General features: G+C 39.9%; 1 protein-coding gene across 3 annotated transcripts in view; it reads right to left on the bottom strand.

Annotated features, from left to right (window-relative positions):
- Positions 1 to 20733, bottom strand: part of Prkg1 (protein kinase cGMP-dependent 1) — a 1217686-nt gene that overhangs the window by 561664 nt on the left and 635289 nt on the right. The gene's annotated exons all lie outside the window — the stretch shown is intronic.

Here is a 20733-nt window from a genome sequence, read left to right as displayed (position 1 = left end):
TGATGCTCCCATGAAAAACATTTATGTTTTCTTGAATCCAATTAGCGATAGCAGTTGATGCCATTGAAAAAAAGTGAGTAAATAATATTTGCATGAGAGATACTCTTATGATTAAATAAAAATAAACACTTCTGAGTCATAGAAGACCCAAAGCATCTGAGCACTGCACCCTGCTTTGCAGCCACTGTCCAGCGTGACATGCATCATTAAGCAGGACCACCAGCATAAAGGTGTTCTGCTGAGCAGCTTAAGGATGCTCAGTTTCCATCTTTACCTCTGAGTACACACTAATTCAATAATAAAATTTCAGAATTGTTTCCACCCAAATGTGCTCCAAAGTCTCTGTGTAGCCAGAGCTATCTTTATTTGAAATAGGCTACCAGAGCAAGGAAGATGAGTGGGACAGAAAAGGAGAAATATTATATGAGCTTTTCACAGTTTTGTTGAAAAACAAAATTTCTGTAACTCTGCTTGGGTGATGTACTTTTAAGTTATGCCACAGTGACATAATTTTTCTTCAGTGCCAAAAGTAAGCTAAACTCAATTTATGCCTCAGCTCTCTTTTACATTCAACATTTTTTGTTTGTTTGTTTTTGAGATGCCAAATCTTTAAGTTCAGACTCCATTTAGAGAACCCGACATAAGTTTGAACTCAGATAAACTAACAGGCTCTTACCTAGCATTAGTTTCCAAGTTGCCCCCCAACAAAACTGTAGCTTAGCTGCACTCTCTAGGCTAATCCCCAACAAGACCAGTGTTTCCAGGTTACACCCTCAACAAGACCAGCATCTCCAGGTTATTCCCCCAACAAACCTGTACCCCCAGGTTACAAGCCCTCCCCCTACCTAATGACCACCAATGCAGAGGAGAGCAGAAGTTAAGCTTATGATATGACTCCCAGCACCAGCCATTTATATTAAAGGCCACAGTAGCTTTCCAATTAGATGCTTGCACATGTACTCCCTGCTTGCTGCTTAGTATAAAGCCTTGCTCCAATAGACATTTGGGGCTCTCCCACCACCAGTACTGTCCTGGTGATGGTGCATTGTGGGGAGTGAGGGTGGGGGTGAGCTAGCTTGAATAGAATAAGACCCTGCTGCGAGTTGTATCAGATTGGTTTCCGTCTGTTTTGGGGGGGACCCCTAACATTTCCCTGGCACTACACTTTCAGTCTTTTCCTGAAACTGCTTGGTGATGTTTTTCAAATTCTAACTCTCCTCTTCAAACTCCCATTTGTCAGTTGTCACTGCTGTCTTCTTGAGTCTAGACATCACCTCCATTACTAATTTTTAGAGCATTGTTCTCTAGGGCCTTCCCTAGAACTCTTACATCTTTTGTTTCTACAATGATTTTCAGATACTCTAATTTTCTTTATTTAGAGCAGAGTATCTCAATCTTTGACGTGCATGTGAATCACCAGGATTCACTTATTAAAGAATATATTTTTATATTCTAAGTCAGTGGTGTCTTGAATGAAATTGAGCATGCATGACCAAGTTTTTCTGTGACCATGATGATGTTGGTGATGCTGATGGTGGTAATGATAGTGATGGTGGTGATGGTGTTGGTCATGGCATTGATGATGATGTTGGTGATGGCAATGATGGCGGTGATGGTATTGGTCATGATATTGATGATAATGTTGGTGATGGTGTTGGTCATGGTATTGATGGTGATGTTGGTGATGGTGTTGGTCATGGTATTGATGGTGATGTTGGTGATGGTCATGGTATTGATGATGATGTTGGTGATGGCAGTAAGATGGTGGTGATGGCGTTGATGATAGTGTTGGTGACAGTGGTGATGGTGCTGATGGGGATAGTGATGATTACACAGATCACTTGGGAATATAGTAAAGCTCTAGTCATATACCATTAAGTTCAGAGGCTTGTATACACACAAAGCTACTGAACATTAGACATGTGGCTAGTCCCAATAGATTTATGATTATCTATCTATCTATCTATCTATCTATCTATCTATCTATCTATCTGTCTAATACACCAGAGTTCATATATATATAGAATAAAAAAGAATGTAAAATACATTATTTTATTTTGTATTGATCACAAATTGAACTATTATTTCAGACCTATTAGATTAAATGAAGTATAAGACTTTCCCATGCTTTTTTTTTAAACCTATTTTAAGGTGCATGATAGAAATTTTAAATGTATTTGGAGTTCATTATTACATTCCTATTGGTTGAAACTGCTGTAATAGAGGCAGACATTTCAAATCCTAGTCAGCCTTGGGACCCGAGAACTCTCACTTAACTGGCACATTCCCTGGCTTGTGTTGTTATATACTGAATGATCTCTGCTCTTCAGTCTCCTATTTGAGTGAGTCCTTTCCAGTCACCGAGTCACCTAGCTCAGTGGTCCTGCTTGAAAATAGCTGTTGTGGAGATTTATCAGTCTCTGCAGGTAAATGCTATTCTTGCAGCCAGAAGGCTTAGCATTCCCAAGGCTATAAAGGGTCTGCTTTTCCTCTGAAGACCATCTCCAGACTCCACTCTACAATACATTGGCGTATTGCAGATGGTGAAGATCTCATCTAGCATATCTGAATAAAATGCCACATTTTTGTATTGTTTTAGGGAATCTGAGCTTATTCTCTGCTGTATCTTCATTGTAGCATTTTCTAAGATCCCTGAGAATAAATTATTCAAGAAGTATTCTTATACATCAAGTGCCCCACCCCACGTTCTACTGAGGGCTTTGATAAGGTAGAAACATTATCAAACTGCCAAATCAAATGCACAATGTACAAGCTACCCAAAAAACATAGAGGATTCTCCAGTGAGCTTGTTCCAGGAACAAAAAATCCCTGCCCACTGTTGCCCCATGCCTTTATCAGGCATGCAAGGATGACAGCAGTGAGCAGCTGCTTCTATTTCTGAACTTCTAGCCCTCTGTGGCAAGGATCTCTGTCCTATCTGGGTGCAGCCAAATCAGGATCCATCTGTCTATTCCAGCATCATCTCTCCAATAACACTGGCTGTGGCTTGGTTGTCAGGCTCTCTTCCCTTTCCATGTCTTGGAAAGTAATGAATAACACACAGTAGGTTCCGCTTATAAAGCCTGCAGAGAATTGGGAGAGAATCACCCTTTGTGCCATGGTCTCTTCCAAGAGCCCTGCCTGTCATTTATCTTGTCAGTAGGGACTCTGATAGTTAACTGACTGCCAAGTTGGAGGTTTTTTTCCCTTTTCTTTTTTGGAAACCAGATCTTACTATGTAGCTCTGGTTGGTCTGGAATGCCATATGTAGACCAGACTGGCCTTGAACACACAGAAGTCTAAGTACCCTACCCTCCTGAGTGGGGACATTTAAAAAACCCATGCCACTATAGCCAGATAAATTCTTAAATTTTTAATACTGTGTTTTGGTCTATTGGTAAACAGTGGGCTAAGAAAGGCAAGGTCATGATTTACATACATCTGAATATGAAAGAGTATGCTATTGGTTAAAAAAAAAAGATTAGTATTAGATGATTTGATTCAAACACTAACCATTTCACCATCTACCAACTACTTGACCTTAAATGAATCCTAAACTACTTTATCTGTAAACTGAATATAAAAATAACACTACGTTTTTTTTGAGGCTTGAATAAAAGGCTTTGTAGAGGGTGCCCAGGAGTAAGCTTGGTATGTTCTAAGCATTTGACAAATAATTCTTTTCTTCAGATTTATTTTTTCTTTATTTTTATTAGTATGTGTATGTGTTGGGGTAAATATATGTATTATGTGTTAGGGTGAATGCATGTCTTGTGTGTGCAGGTGCCAGAGGAAGCCAGAGGAGTGTGTCAGATCTCTTCGAGCTGGAATTATGTGTAACTAGTGCCCACCCACATGGGTACTGGGAATTGAACTTGGGTCCTCTGGAAGAGCCGTAAGCACTCATAATTGCTGAGTCATCTCCCAGTCTCTCAAATATTTGTACTAGCAAAACCTTCAAATATTAAAGTTCAGTAACTTACTGATTGATCAACTTAGTTTGTTTCTAAGTTTGAATGCACTGATATACTAATTCCTATTATTAATTTCTTGCTCCTATTATATCCTAATATCATGTATTCACAACCACACACACACTTAATATCTTACCCTCTCTACCAACATCTTTCTTATTCATCACAAGAACAACTGCCACATTTTTAAATCTGGCTCTAGGAGCTAGCTAGCTATTCTTAGCATTTCTTAATGCTTTTCCTAATTAGTCAATATGAAAATACTCAAAGCAAGGGTACAATTCTGTGAGTGGACACTGCACACAATGAGATTGACTAGAAATGTGCTCTTGGCGTGCGGAACGTACGAAGAAGGACAAGCCCCTGCTAAATAGATTAAGTCGTTAGTTAAACAATATTTTGCATTTCTGTCTTCTGTACCCTAGAATAGGAAACCATCAACTTGATTTTCAACTTGTTTGTTGTTTTTCTTTTGGGAGTAAGACTTCAAAAGAGCCTGACTACATTTACATATGTGAAAGACCAGACTGTACCAGGGAGAAGAGGCAAATTTTCTACCACAGCCCTCACTATTCTTTAACCTAAGATGAAAGACTGCAACAAAACACACACACACACACACGCACACACGCACGCACGCACGCACGCACGCACGCACGCACGCATGCAGGCAGACTGCTGCTAGGAAATAAACATAAAGCCTTTCTAGGAAATAACATATTGCAGTTTTGTTACTACTGTCAACCCCCTTTTGAACAAACTCTTATAGGCCCCTATCAAAGATTACGGTTTTCCATACTAAGCATAATGTTAGGATATTTTGATCTCTGCTCACCTTGCTTCATATCTATCTCTGCCTCTTATGTCTCTCCAGTGACCTTTCTAGATCCAGGAAACGGTCTGGTAAACTATGGATAACATCAGAAATTATATTTTACACCAGTATCCAAATTCTAGTGTAAATCAGAGATTGTCACATGCTAGCCCTGCTTGCTTTCTTCTGTAAGGAAATTTTACTTGAACACAGTTGCCAGCTAGTGGGGACGAGCACTGAGAGGCAAGGGTTCTGATATTAGCAATGAGGTAGAGTACTAGAGTCAAATGGGGGTCGGGGCTTTATTGGGAGGTGCAGGGAACTCAGAAAGGTGGGGCCTGGCAGGAAGAGGTGTGCCTTTGGAGGGCATCTTGTCTCTAGCCCCTTCTGTTTTGTCTTTCTCTGCTTCCCAGTCTCCATCAGGCAAGTAACTTGCTCTACCAAACCCTTTCACCCTGATGCTCTGTCTTCACTCAGCCTGAAAAAAAGGGAACGAGCTGATCTTTGGAACCATTAGTTAAAATACATCTTTCTTCCTCCGAATTATTTTCCGTTGCGAATCTCTGTGCGAGAAAAAGTTTAACTAATACAGCAGCTGCAGCCATTCCATTATGCATTACCAAAGACTGCTTTCCTCAAATGAAGACACAGTTTGGGTTTGGCTCTGTCTGTCTGCCTGGCCTAAACCATGTGGCATCTGCTTCTTTTTATCACGTTTAATCAAACCTTTGCCAAGTTCTGGGAGCTATAGCAGATATGTAACCTTTGGAGGTTAAATACACTCAGGTAGAAACTCAGTAACTCAGAGAACATTTTGAATGATTCAGTTTCATTATAACTATTTTAAGTTTACATTTCAGATGGCAGTTTCTCTCTCTCTCTCTCCCTCTTTTTCTTTTAACCCCTCACTTCTTCCTTCCTTTCTTTTACCCCCATTTCTTCCTTCTTTTTTCCTTTTCCTTTCCTTTTCTTTCTTTCATTTTTCTTTTTTTCTTTTTTTTTAAGGCGGAGTCTTACCATGCAGCCCCAGCTAGCCTGGAATTCACTGTGTTGATGAGGCTAACCTTCAGCTTTCAGAGATCCACCGGCTTCTGGCTACCACAGGCAGATCAAATATTAATATTAAAAAAAAAGTCTTTTGTGCATTTATTTACTTTGCACATGTGTGAATACATATATGTATATGCGTGCACCTAGGGCATGTATGTGCGTGTCATAGCACATGTATGGAGATCATAGAACAACTTTTGCAGGAACCAGCAAGAACTGGTTCTGTTCCTTCACTATGTGGTTATGGTTACCAGGCTGGCAAGTGTCTTTACCTGTTGATCTATCTCACTGATCTGCAATATTTCATTTATACAGATCCTCATGCATTTAAAATTGGTTGGTTTGTCTGGAGTTCTTAAACATTTTAAAAAATCCATTTATATTTTGACAATGTCATACATGTATATCTTTTAGGATTCTTAAATACTTCTAAACAAATTCCTAATCTTCTCCTTTATATTGTTGTTTATGTTAATGTGCATATATGTTCGTGTATATGATGGTATGTGCACATGTGTACACATATGTGTAGAGATCATGAGTCAATGTTGGATATCTTCCTAACTCGCTCTCTACCTTGTTTTGGGGGATGGGACCTCTCAGTGAACTTGAATCAATTTGGCTAAGAAGGCTGGCCAATGAGCTGCAGGGCCTACTCTGCCTTCCCTGCTGTGAGATTATAGATGTGTACCGCCATTTCTGGCTTCTTATGGGGTGAGGGTCTAAACTCAGTCAGCACTTTACTAACTTCAGCTTTTAAGTTATTTTACCAGTCTTTTTTTTTTTTTTTTGAGAAAAATAGACACACAAACAAAAATAGAGCAGTGTTCTCATGTGCCCCACACCTAGTAGCTCTTACTATAAGTGCCATCCATGACTATAATGTGTTGGTATGAGTTAGCATAAAAAAATGACACTTTTTTTTTTTTGATTTTTTGAGACAGGGCTTCTCTGTGTAGTCCTGGCTGTCCTGGAACTCACTCTGTAGATCAGGCTGGCCTCGAACTCAGAAATCTGCCTGCCTCTGCCTCCCAAATGCTGGGATTAGAGGTGTGCACCAACACACCCGGCACATGACACATTCTTATAGCTATAACATTGCACATTAGCCAGCTTGTCTAGGATTTTACCTAATGTGTTAGGACCGCCCCAAGGATCTCATTTGCACTCCCACATCACGTCTCCTTTGGTGTCTATTGGCTGTAGTCATTTCTCAGACCTTCCTTATTTTTGATTATCTTGACATTTCTAGGAAATGCCAGTCATTTATCTTGTAACATACCCCTCTATTGGAATTTGGTGAATTATGGGTTTGGAGAAGGCAGATCAAAGAGGTAAGAACCCATTTTTTATCACACAGTCACAACGGAGTTGTTTTAACCATGCCATGGATAGTGACCTAGGCAGCTAGCCATAGTGCAGTTTTTCAGGTTCCTTACTGACAAGCCAGCCTTTCTTCCCTTTGCTGTCTTCGTTTGGAAGGAATTCACTCTCTCACTAATACTTAATGAAAGTGAGCATTCACTTTGTCTCTGAGGATTGTGTCTGCACATAAATTATTTGGAATTATGCGAGAGATTTGTCTTTTTTCCCTCATTAATTATGTAATTACTTTAATTATTTATGTAAGTATAGATTTATTTTGTTGTTTAAATTACTTTAACTTTGGCCACTGGGAAACAGTAAATTTAGTTCCTGGCTCCTTTTATTATGCCCCATCTTTTTTTTTTTTTTTTCTCACTTTCTTATATAGGTTGATACTACAAAATATGCCAAGTTCACTGTGTAAACACCTTTGCTAAACACCACAATCAGCCACTTCTCCATGGATCATTGATTCCTTTGATTGAAGAACAGTGTTAGGAAGCAAGATGTTGGTTCTAGGGTACTTACTGCTACCAGAATATTTTTTCTTATTAGTTCTCCCCACTGAGATAGTCTAGAATAGGAAATATATATACATATATATATATATATATATATATATACATATATACATATATATATATATATATATACATATATACACACACATATATATATACACACATATACATACATATACACATATACATATATATATATGTGTGTGTGTATGTGTGTATGTATATGTGTATATATATGTGTGTGTGTGTATATGTATGTATATGTATGTATGTATATGTGTATATATGTGTGTGTGTGTGTGTGTATACACACATACATATATACGAAGAACCTAAGTTTGGTATACAGATGCATCTCAGTATGTCTATGTGTTACCACCTGTATCTATATAAAGCTAACTATGAATTTATAAAGATGTCTCCATCTCATCTGTTACCATCTACACAAGATTCCTTCCTTTCTTTCTTGTTTATAAGCCCCCACTCCTCGTAGTAATAAACCTGGCCTTCTCCATCTGCCGTCTGGTTACTCAGTCCCACACATATAACTAATGGTGCACACATCCCCTGTCAAGGTCCTTATGCCTCCTTCCTCTAGCCATCTACTAGCTGAAGAAAACAAGATTCATCTTTTCCCACTTTTCCCACATGATGTAAAAGTGTAATTTTTATCGAGGCCTTAACCTGCACTCCCACATGAACTCTCTACATTTATTTATAACTGAAGAATTTATTATGTTTCTCCCCTTATTTTTGAATAGTTTTGCTCATCTAGGTACAAAGAGAATGGTAGACAAACAGTTTGGGTTTATCTTTTCAAAAATAGGAGCTTTGCCCGCAAGTCTCAACAAAATATTGAAAACTAGGCCAAAACATAGGGGTGGTCATAAACTGCTTATTTGACTTCACTAGGGCTGAGCCTTTCCACTCATGCTTGTATCTGTCCAGTGCTTAAAACTGACAGTAGTGAAAAGAGCTAGAGTTTTCCTTTTGTAGCAAAGGTAGTGGGATTGAGATGCCTCAAATGGAGTTGGTCTGAATATAACTCCTTGAGCTACCAAGATTTTAATAAGCCTGTGAGTCATAGGCATCACCCTATAATTTTGTCCAATATAATTTAAAAAAATGATTCAAATCACAATAGTTTTATGATCAACACAAAACCACGAGACTTTGAAGAGTTGTGGAAAAGAATGGCTCCCAATTAAGCATCCTCTGTGTTTGGAAGTGCCACCCACCGAGACTGCATTGTCTGCTGTGCTTAGGGGTCACAGGCCAGCAATGAATATGTTTGAAGTGCTAACTCTGGTACAGCCTCCTGCTTATGGAGGAAAAGGCTGGGCAGATTTCCTGAGTCAGAGCTTCCTCATTTCCATAAGACTTTCTCCTTCCTGTTTCTCTCTGTCTTTCAAAAACCTATTCATTATTTAGGATCCATTTCCATTCACTTCTTCCAGGAAGCTTTCCTAATGATCTTAGGTCGCTGACTCTTCTGTCTGTTATATAACATGTCTGAACTTTTTACACAGATCTTTTGTATGCCCAGAAGTTGTAGCATTGTGACATGTCTTAAATCCTTAAGAGGTAAAATAGTGTTATTCTTTTCCTCATTTTTCTGCAACATCTATTATTTGCCAATCCCACAGTACCAAGAGAGAATACCTGTAGTAAGTTTGATTACATGAATGTTGGACACCATAATGTTTTGAGAGTCTGTCAATTTTGAGCGGCTTCATGCAAGTCAGGGAGTCTCTCCTGGGAGAGTAAAAGCTAATGAAAGGCCAACAATTTATTTGTTAATGATGTCCTAGCTAAGGGTGCGCTACCTAAACATCCCTCTGTCAATCCACCTACCTCAATCTCTACCTTATTCTTTTATAGTAGTGATTTTTATTTACTTCTTTCTGACATTCTATTCTTACCTGGTACTTTGCCCAGAAACATGGAACTAGGGCAGACAGCACATTTTTCAAAAGTAAGATAGATTTGAACAAGAGGTAAGCCGTTTATATTTGGACATGGAGGAAGGAAATCTTTCCAGGGAGACAGAAAAGTGAGAAGTCCTCTGTTAATGTTTTAAGAATGCAGTATTTTCTGGAAATTAGAAGATAAAACCTAAAAGTTGAACCTTCCGGGAATGAAGAGAAATCAATGAAGAAAAGTAAAATCTCCTTTTTGCATTAATTTAGCTTTGTCCTTTGTCTTTAGCTAGGCTCATGTGTCTACATTGTTTATGCTTGTAGATAAGGAGTAAATTACATACGCAACACTGCCTTCTAAGTTTGGCTTTAATTCAGGCTTGACTTTGGTTTACAGTAATGTTCTATGTAATTCGGGACCTGTTGCTTGGGAGACACTGTGCCTTCAGAATCTGGGGTTGATATTTATTATTCTGTGCCTGTACCCATTATCAATTTCCTGGACAGACCTCAATGCAATAAAGAGCTGTATGCTAACCCATGCAGTTGTCGTCTGTCTCAGGTGGCAACGCTGAACTCCCCTCTGCCAGCACAGAGAGAATGGCAACCAAGATAGGGAATGCACACAAGCCCATTTGGCAAAAAGAACCACTACCTTCTATCTATAAACCTCCATCCAGCAATACAGAGATGAAAGAAACAGGTGGATATAATTAATTACACTCCATATCAATGACAAATCATAGCAGACAAATCCATCCTTCATGCTTCCAAAGCTCTCGTATTTCTTTCAATTCTGGTTTGTTCCCAGTCCTAACGTAACCCAGGGTTGATTCTATCAGCGCACATGTCATCAATTCTTTTTGATGAGTAGCTTAAAGCTGATTCCTGCATTTGTCATCAAGAAGCATATTTAGGACTATCTCCACATTTTCCTTCTTTAAAAAAAACAAAAACAAAAACAAACAAACAAAACACCCAAAAACTTGGCTTGCTTGTCACTGGTACCCAGTATCGTCCATGCTTTAGGCATTGAGAGCAATGATAATTCTCTGTCATTGCTTCTGCTGAATCTCATCAGGGAGTCTCCACTTTATTGCCTGTTGAAAGCCTGTTTTTCAAATGGGTTCCAATATTGCTCGAATCTCACGCCTGAACATTTCTTCACCAACCACTCTCAATGAATCAAAACTGTTCCACTCCATTAACTACTTACAGGTATGCTGAGCGTTTGAGGAATGGGCCATAATTCTCAAGGTTAAAGAAAGGCACATTTAAACGTCTGTGACCACAGAATGATGAATTCTGCTGGCGCTTTACTACAGGACCCTGTGAATGAGTCCCTGATCCCAGGCACAAGGACCAGTTGATTCTTCTAATTACTGGGATGAATACTTGGAATGTGAAATTCTGCCGTTTACGCTCAGTCTTCCATTTACTATTCCCCATTCAATGAACCACAAATTTCGACATTCCCCTCTGCAAACAAAATTATGTTTATCATGAGATATATTTTTTATACTATGGCAGAGAAAATTTAGCTGAATGGTTAAAGATAAAGGCATAAGAATATACCAGTAGACATGTTAATGTGGGCAGGAGTGGGATGGGATGGGGAAGCTCATTAGGCTTCAATCCTACACAAAGAGTTACAGGTAGCCAGGTTTAGTAGGGCACACTTTTAATCCCAGCACTGGGGAATAGGCAGGCAGATCTCCTCGAGGTCAAGACCAGCCTGGTCCATATAGAAAGCTAGAGAGTTCCAGGAGAACCAGGGCTACATAGAAGGAGCATGTCTAAAGAAAAACAAACAAACAAACAAACAAACAAACAAACAAACAAACAGTAAGACAGAAAGAAACTGAAGTTCTAAATGAAAGTTGCATGCATAAGATGTGTGCAATCAGGAGCTGGCAAGATGGCTCTGAGGTTAAGAGCACTGACTGCTCTTCTGAAGGTCCTGGGTTCAAATCCCAGGAACCACATGGTGGCTCACAACCATCTGTAATGAGATTGGATGCCCTCTTCTGGTGTGTCTGAAGACAGCTACAGTGTACTTACATATGATATATATATAATGACACATGCAATCTCAAGCTAGACAAAATAACAGTGTGGAGAATGGCATATGAGCACAAAATCCTAACCCTATCCTGAGGAGCTAATGGCATTTGAGAGCTACTGGGAGAAGCAGACTCAGTTTTCTCTCCGGGTGTGACCCTTGGTCTATCAACTACCTACCAGGGCAAGTCCCACTCTGAAGAGTAGTTGTTGGTCAGTACAAACTGCATTAGAAAGAAAGAAGAGGTGGGAGAGAGAGAGAGAGAGAGAGAGACAGAGAGAGAGAGAGAGAGAGAGAGAGAGAGAGAGAGAGAGAGAGAGAGAGAGAGTTTATTAAATTGGGTATGTAGGGAAATGCATCTAGGAGTTGGAGGAAGGTAGATATGATCAAAATACATTGTGATAAGTTATTTCTTTGCCAGTGAAATGGGCCAATTCAATCCAAATGAAAGTAGGCAGGCTTGAGGGAAACAGCTTTTGAGCAGGTTCACTGGTCCCAAGGAACAAGACCAGGGATGTTGCCATAGGAAGGGAGAGAAGGATGGAAGGAAAAAAAAGAGAGAAAGAACACATGCAGAGAGAGGGAGAGAAGAGAGAGAGAAGGGGGAAGATAAAAAGGATGTATGGATTATATATGGAAGAGCTTCTGGGGGAGTGGCAAATTAATCCTTGGGCTGGAAAATTCAGGGTAGAGGACAGGGTTTGTCAGGTAGGAACTGAGTGATTCTGGGAGAACCTGTATGCCAGGTCTGCTTTGGTATTTAAATGTGCAACTCAGCTCTTTGTTCTGGGGTCTGAAACCTAACACAATGTTTGGAATTCTCAAAGAACTAATTTAAAAAGTATAGGTTTCAGCTGGATTAAGAGAGAAGTTCTCTGCAGCATGAAAACAGACATATAAACCTATGGAATAAAATAGAGGACCCAGAAATAAATCCACACAGTGACAAGTCACCTAACCTTTTAAACGTGTCAAAAATGTGTATTGGAGAATAGACAGCCTCTTCAATAAATGATGCTGTGAAAACTGGAATTTCACATATGAACCGAAACTAGATCTATATCTCTAATCATGCAAAAACAAATGGATCAAAGACCTTGGTGATAGACCTTAAACTCCGAGAGTGCTGGAGAGAAGCAGGCTAACATTTGCCAGAACCAACCACTGCATGAAAAGGTTTCAGGAAACAACCTGAGAATTCACAAATAGGGTTCATTACAATAAAAAGCATGGCAAAGGAAGCAGACACAAGAGTAAAGAGACTCTAAAGAATAAGGGGAAAAAAATCTATGCCACATATACATTTGATAGATGATATATTTAGAATCTATGAAGAACTTCTAAAATTGAGTGCAAAAAGCCCCCAACAAAACAAAATTCAAAACAAAAAAACCAAACCCAGATAATCAACAAATGGGATGATGATGGAATAGACAATTATGAGAAGGAAGGGGTGAACTTTCGTCACCAGGAAAACAGAAATAAAAACTGATTTGACATTACATCTCATCCCACTCATAACCCCTAAAGTCAATGGAATCCTATGCAGCCATAATGGAAATCAGTCTGAAGGTGTTTCACACGCCTTAAAGTAGGACCACTGTACGACTCAGTCACATGGCTCCTGGGTACATAATGGAAGAATGCTTAAGTCAGCATATATCATATATCCCTGAACACTCCTGCTTTTACTGCGTAAAATATAGGAATAATGTAGGGAATCAGATACAAACTAGGTGTCTATCGACAGACAAATTAACAAACAGGTGGTATATAACAGATTATCACTCATCTTTAAAGAGTTAGGAAATTATGACATGCTTTGGAAAATGGATGGAATTGAAGGTCATTATGCTAAACAAAATAGGTCAAATTTACATAGCATATAAATATGTATAAATATATATATATATATATATATATATATATATATATATATATATATGTTCCTATATGAAAGAAAATGTGATAAACATATCACATGAAAGTCGAAACGGTACTATGAAGAGTAGGGAGGAGTAGGTCTAAAGGGAGTTGGGGGAAGGTAAAGAAGACAAGTTAATAGAATGCACGGGTCATGAAAGGAGAATCATTGTGTGAAGAGGGAAACCACCAGAGGGGCAGAGGAGGGGAGGGAGGGCAGAAGGGAGCACATGACAACAGGGTGGAATGTGTCAAAATAATAACAAGACCCATTTCTTCTCATGATAACGACAAAAAACAAAGGCACAAAGCATAGGCTTGGAGGCAAACATAAAACCATGGAGGCAAAGGAACAAACTGAGCATCCTATGTAAGGGGACACATCAGAAGCAAAGCTCTAGGGGAACATGTCTGTAGGAATCACTGGGTACTTCATATATATTCAGCTCCTCTTCTCTCACATTAAGTTAATTTTCTTTCTTTCTTTCTTTCTTTCTTTCTTTCTTTCTTTCTTTCTTTCTTTCTTTCTTTCTTTCTTTCTTCCTTCTTCCTTCCTTCCTTCCTTCCTTCCTTCCTTCCTTCCTTCCTCCCTCTCCCTCTCCCTCTCCCTCTCCCTCTCCCTCTCCCTCTCCCTCTCCCTCTCCCTCTCCCTCTCCCTCTCCCTCTCCCTCTCCCTCTCCCTCTCCCTCTCCCTCTCCCTCTCCCTCTCCCTCTCCCTCTCCCTCTCCCTCTCCCTCTCCCTCTCCCTCTCCCTCTCCCTCTCCCTCTCCCTCTCCCTTCTTTCTTTCTTTCTTTCTTTCTTTCTTTCTTTCTTTCTTTCTTTCTTTCTTTCTTTCTTTCTTTCTTCCTTTCTTCATTTCTTTCTCTCTTTCTTTTTGAGACAGGTTCTCACTGACGATGCAGCTTTGGCTGGTCTGGGACTCACTATGTCTTAGGAGGCTTGTAGGTCCTTGTGCTCACAGATAAGCATCAGGGAAACCAGGGGTGTGCAACACACAGGGCTGTTTCTTCAAAGGAGGGATGCACAACTTTGTTTTCTTCTCAGGAGGCTGGGAGCAAGGTGGCTTAAAGCTCGGTGACTTCTGCTGCGCTGTCTGGCTCTCTTCTATGGCCAGACCACACGGGCTTTTCCCAAACCCATATGGTGAGCTTGCTTATCTTAGTTAATCTATAGCATTCTCCTTCCCTAGGCCCTTATGAGCTGAGGTTTCTTTACCCTGAGCCCGTGCCAAGGGTTAGGCAGGAGGAATGACAAAAGGCTTTAGAATTCATGGAATTTGGTCCGTTGGTTACCACAGCCACAAAGGGTGGGCCTTGGTATGGCACAGCCATGCCCTGAGGACTTCATGCTGAGAGTTCTGCTCTGCTTGTTGTGCTCTGCTTGTTGTCCTCACATCCTTCTTAATCTAAGAACTGTATCAAAACTTTAAGGGGGCTTCAAGTCCCTCACTGGGCAGTATCTCTGGCTCTAATAATAATAATAATATAATAATTGATCTCTCTCAGGCATTGCTGCTGGAGCAGATTAAAGATTCTATCATCACCCTAGAGAAGAACTTAGAGATGCCGATTGTCAGCAGTGACCACCACCCTTAGAAAACAATGGGAAAAATACAATTGTTAGTGACGCTAGGTCGAGATGTTTTTACTACTGGCTCTGATTAGGAAATCTTGGGGAACAATTTTCAGAAAGGCATACTCTTAGTAGATATGCTAGGAACCTTTTATGGTCAAGGAACAAGAACAATGGTAACACTGGCTGACGTGACTCTCACTTAGGCTGGGCTGGTAATGATTGATTTCTTATACCCATTTTGTCCTCGGCTTCCTGATATGATTTATTAAGAATTGCTGATGAATAGATATACATTCTGAGGATTTAAGGTAGATATGACTGATTTTTTTTTTTTTTTTTTTTTTTTTTTTTTGGTTTTTTCGAGACAGGGTTTCTCTGTGTAGCCCTGGCTGTCCTGGCACTCACTTTGTAGACCAGGCTGGCCTCGAACTCAGAAATCCACCTGCCTCTGCCTCCCGAGTGCTGGGATTAAAGGCGTGCGCCACCACGCCCGACTGATTTTTATATAAAACTTTAATTTGTGATTCTTTTAAAGATCCTTTTTTTTCCTTTAAGATTCTTATCAGATTACTTTTAAAGATAAATAATAAAATAATTACTCCTTTCTTTGTAACTGCAAATTGCTGCCTGCCAGTAAGAGAAACTGGCTGAGAAAACTACCTTGTTTGCTTACACTTTGTTAATCTATCACAAGTGGCTTAGTTACAAATGTATGTGGGTTCTTGGGAATATATATATATTTTTTACCTGTACTACATAATGTTATTTCTGTAAAGTTATTGGAGAAACACAATTTTTTTCATAATCATTTACTAGAAGAAAATGAAAATGTAATCACATTGTAATTTTATGCTGTTTGAAAAGATATTGGTGGGATATATTCACTATGGAATTAAAAATAAAGACTGGGGGCTGGAACATTGTTCCTTTCATCCACCAGCTATGTGTGTGTATGTATGTAAAGCTTGTTTGGGTGTATGTTGGAGCTTTCTCCATCTACTAGTTGTGTGTGTGTGTGTGTGTGAAATGCTTGGAGCCTGCTTGCTGGAACTTTGCTCTAACCATTCTATGTGTGAATGTGTATATGTCTGTTTGTAGTTCAGTCAGTCAGTCAGTCAGTCTGTCTGTCAGTCTGTCTGTCTGTCTGTGTATGCATGTGTATATGTATGTATATATGTATGCATGTATGTATGTATGCATATATTTGTGTGTAGGAAGTTATTGGATTCCACTTTTTGTTTCATCCACTCTGTGTGTGTATGTGTGAATTTTCTCTCTTCTTTTTTCTTTCTTGATGGCCCCAAAGAATTAAAAGAGTTAATAGTTTTTTCACTGGCCATAGGAAGGGCCAACCCCAGTCAATTAAGCTTTGTTCTCTCAGTGAAAAGTAACTTCCCTCACTGCTGGCTTCCATAGGCAGCAGTCCCTGTAGGTATCTGGATCCACCCCTGTCAGCCACTATAATACTGACTCTCCCTCCATCAGCTGTCTGCCTCAGTTTACCCTTTGGTGTCAAAACTGGTCTTATTTTTAGAACCTGGCTTTATGAAAGATGCCACTTGTACTGTTTTAAGAGTTTTGATGTCTTAAGCTTTGTAGTGCACATGGAATTGAATTAATTATCGCCAGGATAGCCGGGCATGATGGTGCACCCCTTTAATCCCAGGAGGCAGAGGCAGGCAGATTTCTGAGTTCGAGGCCAGCCTGGTTTACAGAGTGAATTCCAGGACAGCCAGGGCTATACAGAGAAACCCTGTCTCAAAAACACCAAAAAAAAAATGTATGTATATATATATATATATATATATATATATATATATATATATATATATATATATATATAATATATATCACCAGGACACTATTTTTTTTCAAATTGTGTTGTGCTCAAATATACCTAAAATAAACAAACTATACGATGTTAGATGCTACTGCGTCATGTTGCTTTGACTTTATTTTTGCCTCTCATGGATTCACACTCTGCTGTCCATAGTGTTTATAGAGACCCCCATCCCCCCACACACAACACTGTATAAATCAGGCTGGCCTCAGACTCACTCAGATCCACCTTCCTCTGTCTCCTAACTGCCGGGATTAAAGACATGTTCCACTACAAACATTTACGTTTTATTTTATTTTTTAACTCTGTGTGTGTGTGTGTGTGGGCACGCAAGTGTGCACGCACATGTGAGTATATGCAAGTGTGAGTACAGGTGCCCATAGAGTCCAAAAAGGAAAGAGGATAGCCTGGAACTGGAGCTTTAGGCAGTTCTGAGCCACCTGTCATGGGTTCCAGGACCTGAACTTGGGTCCACTGTAAAAGAAGCATGTGTGCTTAACAAATATGCCATTTCTGGACTATTTGGTTTTTTTCTTGTGTTTAAATATATTAACATATTTTTATGTCATAGGAGTTATAATGATAAATAACTTTATATACATTATATATAATAAAATTGTTTATAGATGTGGACACACACACGCAGAGAGAGAGAGAGAGAGAGAGAGAGAGAGAGAGAGAGAGAGAGAGAATGTTTGTTAGTTCAGATATTGTGAATATTGTGAACAAGGTCTCAGATCAGTGTTAGAAGTAAGAGCAGGACTCGGAGATGCGAGTCTTCAGATTCTGTTCTTTTGACCCTGTCTATTCTAGGCTGCTGATGCAAGTGCACAGGAGTATGGATGTGAAGCTGAATGAATCAGCTGGAAAAAGTCACTGAGGGCCAAAGCCTAGACGGCCTTGAGTACTGTCAATAAGGAGCATGAATAACATCCTGAAGTCATACAACCACCATCGAGGATTCGGAGCAGGGGATGATGGCACTGGAATTATGCTAGCACAGTGGTTCTCAGCCTTCCTAACACTGCATCCCTGTAATACAGTTCCTCACGTTGTGGGTATCTCCAACCATAAAATTATTTTGTTGCTACTTCATAACTGTAATTTTGCTACTGTTATGAATCATAATGTAAATATCTGATATGTAGGGTATCTGATCCTGGTCAAAGGGGTTGAGAACCACCGTCTAGAGAAAGAGTCTGGGAATGGGAGTAAGGATAAAAAGAACAGAAGCCAATGTATATGTATTGGGAGAACATTTCTTCCGCTAAGACAAGGCTGAGAGTTTGAATTAATTTCTTACAAATGAGAGAATCTGTCTCAGGTAATAAACACCTTCCTGAGAAGCCCCTGTCAGCCCCAGCCCAACGTCATGAACTCTGGAAATACAAAATGACTTTTGTCTGTTTAGCTTTATGTACACTCTGCTTATACATAACAGGCCCTCAGTACAAAGCTTGCGGAGTGGACAGATGTGCACATAATAGAGGCAACTTCAAAGGGCATGGGGAAAGTGAGATGGAACCCAGATGTGCTGAGAGGAAATTCCCAGGTAACATCAACTGCTGATATCCCTTGAGTTATCTGCAACGCACTGATTTAAATGCCTATCACAGGAGGGTGGGTGTGATGATACCCAGCTGTAATCTCAGCACTGGGAGGCTTACGTGGAAGAGTATAAGCTTGGGATGGATAGGGGCTAGAATACAAAAGAAGAGAGTTCAAGGCCAGCTTGAGCTATGGAGATAAAACCTGCCTCAACAAAACAAAACAACTTTAGGTTGGTATTTCTTTTGAATTTTAAAAAAGAACGTGTTATTAGTGTGTTTGTACTATTGCATTGAGATCAGTAGACAGCTTTGTTGAGTCACTTCTCTCCTTCCATGTTAATGAAGGTTCCAGGGATTGAACTCAGGTGACCAGGCTTGGACAGTAAGCACCTTTACCCACTGAGCCATCCCACCAGTTCCACTTTGGTATTTCTGATTAGGGAAGACACTTAAGTATATTTAGTTCAATCTCATTACAATTCTACTTTCCAGAATAAAACCTGTGGCTGAAACTTTTTACTCAATTGTCATGTTAATATATTCAAATTTAAAGTGGCTATAGTAGCTGTAGTCAATTTTTCTAACTCAGTGCTAGTGTTTTACCTATGCTTTGTAATAGTCAAGACTCCTTTCTCTAGTGATTGAATATATTCCTACCTGATCTTAAAAGGCAAATCACATAAGCCTTGAAACTCTACCACACTTAAAAAATGTAAATAGAATTGCAAGTGGAATTAAGCAGCATTTATTTGTTCCTACTTAATATCTGTCCATTATCCCCATATTTCATGATCTGAATTTGATTTTCCAAATCCTGCCATAATACCTATTCACTCACTGAGCACAGGTCCTGACATCTTCGGCAAACTGGAGGGCATCATGCTTCATGGTGCCTTATCAGTAGAGAGTGGGAAGTGCTCATTTGTTATTCCAGCTTCCCTTCCTAATAAGAGCATACGCTGCAGCAAGAACAAGAACCACTTATTAGTATTCCTTCTCGGAAGATTCAGAGATTCTTACGGGGATTGAAAGTGCATCACCTTTCTAGAATCTAAACTGAGATCAGAACCTTGGCTCATGGGGCGTCACGAGGGACGGTGTTCTGACAACTCTGAATGTGCTGAGTGATTTTCTGGTCTCTTTGTGTTCAACTGCAGCATTGCAAACATTGTCTGATATCCAAAGTATCCAGCAGGCACTGCTGATATCCAAAGTATCCAGCAGGCACTGCTTAATAAGTAGTCTTCTCATGCTGGTTACAGACCCCCCCCCCCTACATATTACCTACCTCCTGGTCACTTATATCACTGTCTGTGCTCTTTTGACACACCAGCATGTATTCCGGCTTGGTCTTCTTGGGTTCCCTCCAAGCAATAAAGATTTTTATAAGATAGGATTCCAACGGAATTGGGAACTTGGGATTGCACAGAGTGTAGTTCCTCTAGGCTCCTTGCCTAATTTCAAGTAAACCTTCTTTGATTTAGTTTAGGTGCTGGGCATGTGTCCCACCACTTCATTACAGGGTTACAGTAAATCGTGGGCACCATCGGCAGTGTCATCCGCAATTGACATTTACACACTTGGGCAGAGTCTAACAAGTACCCGAGCTGGGAGGAAAAACACAGAGATCCTGTGCAGCGTGAAAGAATGTCTTCAGAGAAGACTGAAAGGCTCATTCAAATACTCTTGCGTTGCTTTTAACAAGTGGATGTGCACCCAGCACGAGAGTATCTGTATCCTACTACTTGCTCCGTTCTGCTTTCCAAAGAAAGAAATCCTATCCTTTGTGATAATATGGATGAACTTCATGCTCAGTGAAATGAGAGACAGACAGACTGACAGAGAGAGAGACAGAGAGAGACAGACAGAGTAAAAGAGAGAGGGAGGCAGAGAGTGAGTGACAGAGAGAGAGAGAGAGAGAGAGAGAGAGAGAGAGTCAAATGCTGCATGATCTTGCTTACACTTGGAACTGAAACCAGTCAAACGTGGGCAGAGAGTACAATGGAGTTTGCTAAAGGATGGAGAAGAAGCAAGCCAGAAGTAGATGTTAGTGAAATGAATTAGTGTTTCAATTAGGAAAGGCGGTCAATGATCTGGACCACTCGTGACTCACTACAACAAAACAGATGTTACAAAGTG

Source organism: Mus caroli, unplaced genomic scaffold, assembly GCF_978045245.1.
Source record: "Mus caroli unplaced genomic scaffold, Mus_caroli_1 scaffold_20, whole genome shotgun sequence".
Taxonomy (NCBI): Eukaryota; Metazoa; Chordata; class Mammalia; order Rodentia; family Muridae; genus Mus; species Mus caroli.
This window is presented reverse-complemented; position numbering and strand designations above follow the sequence as displayed.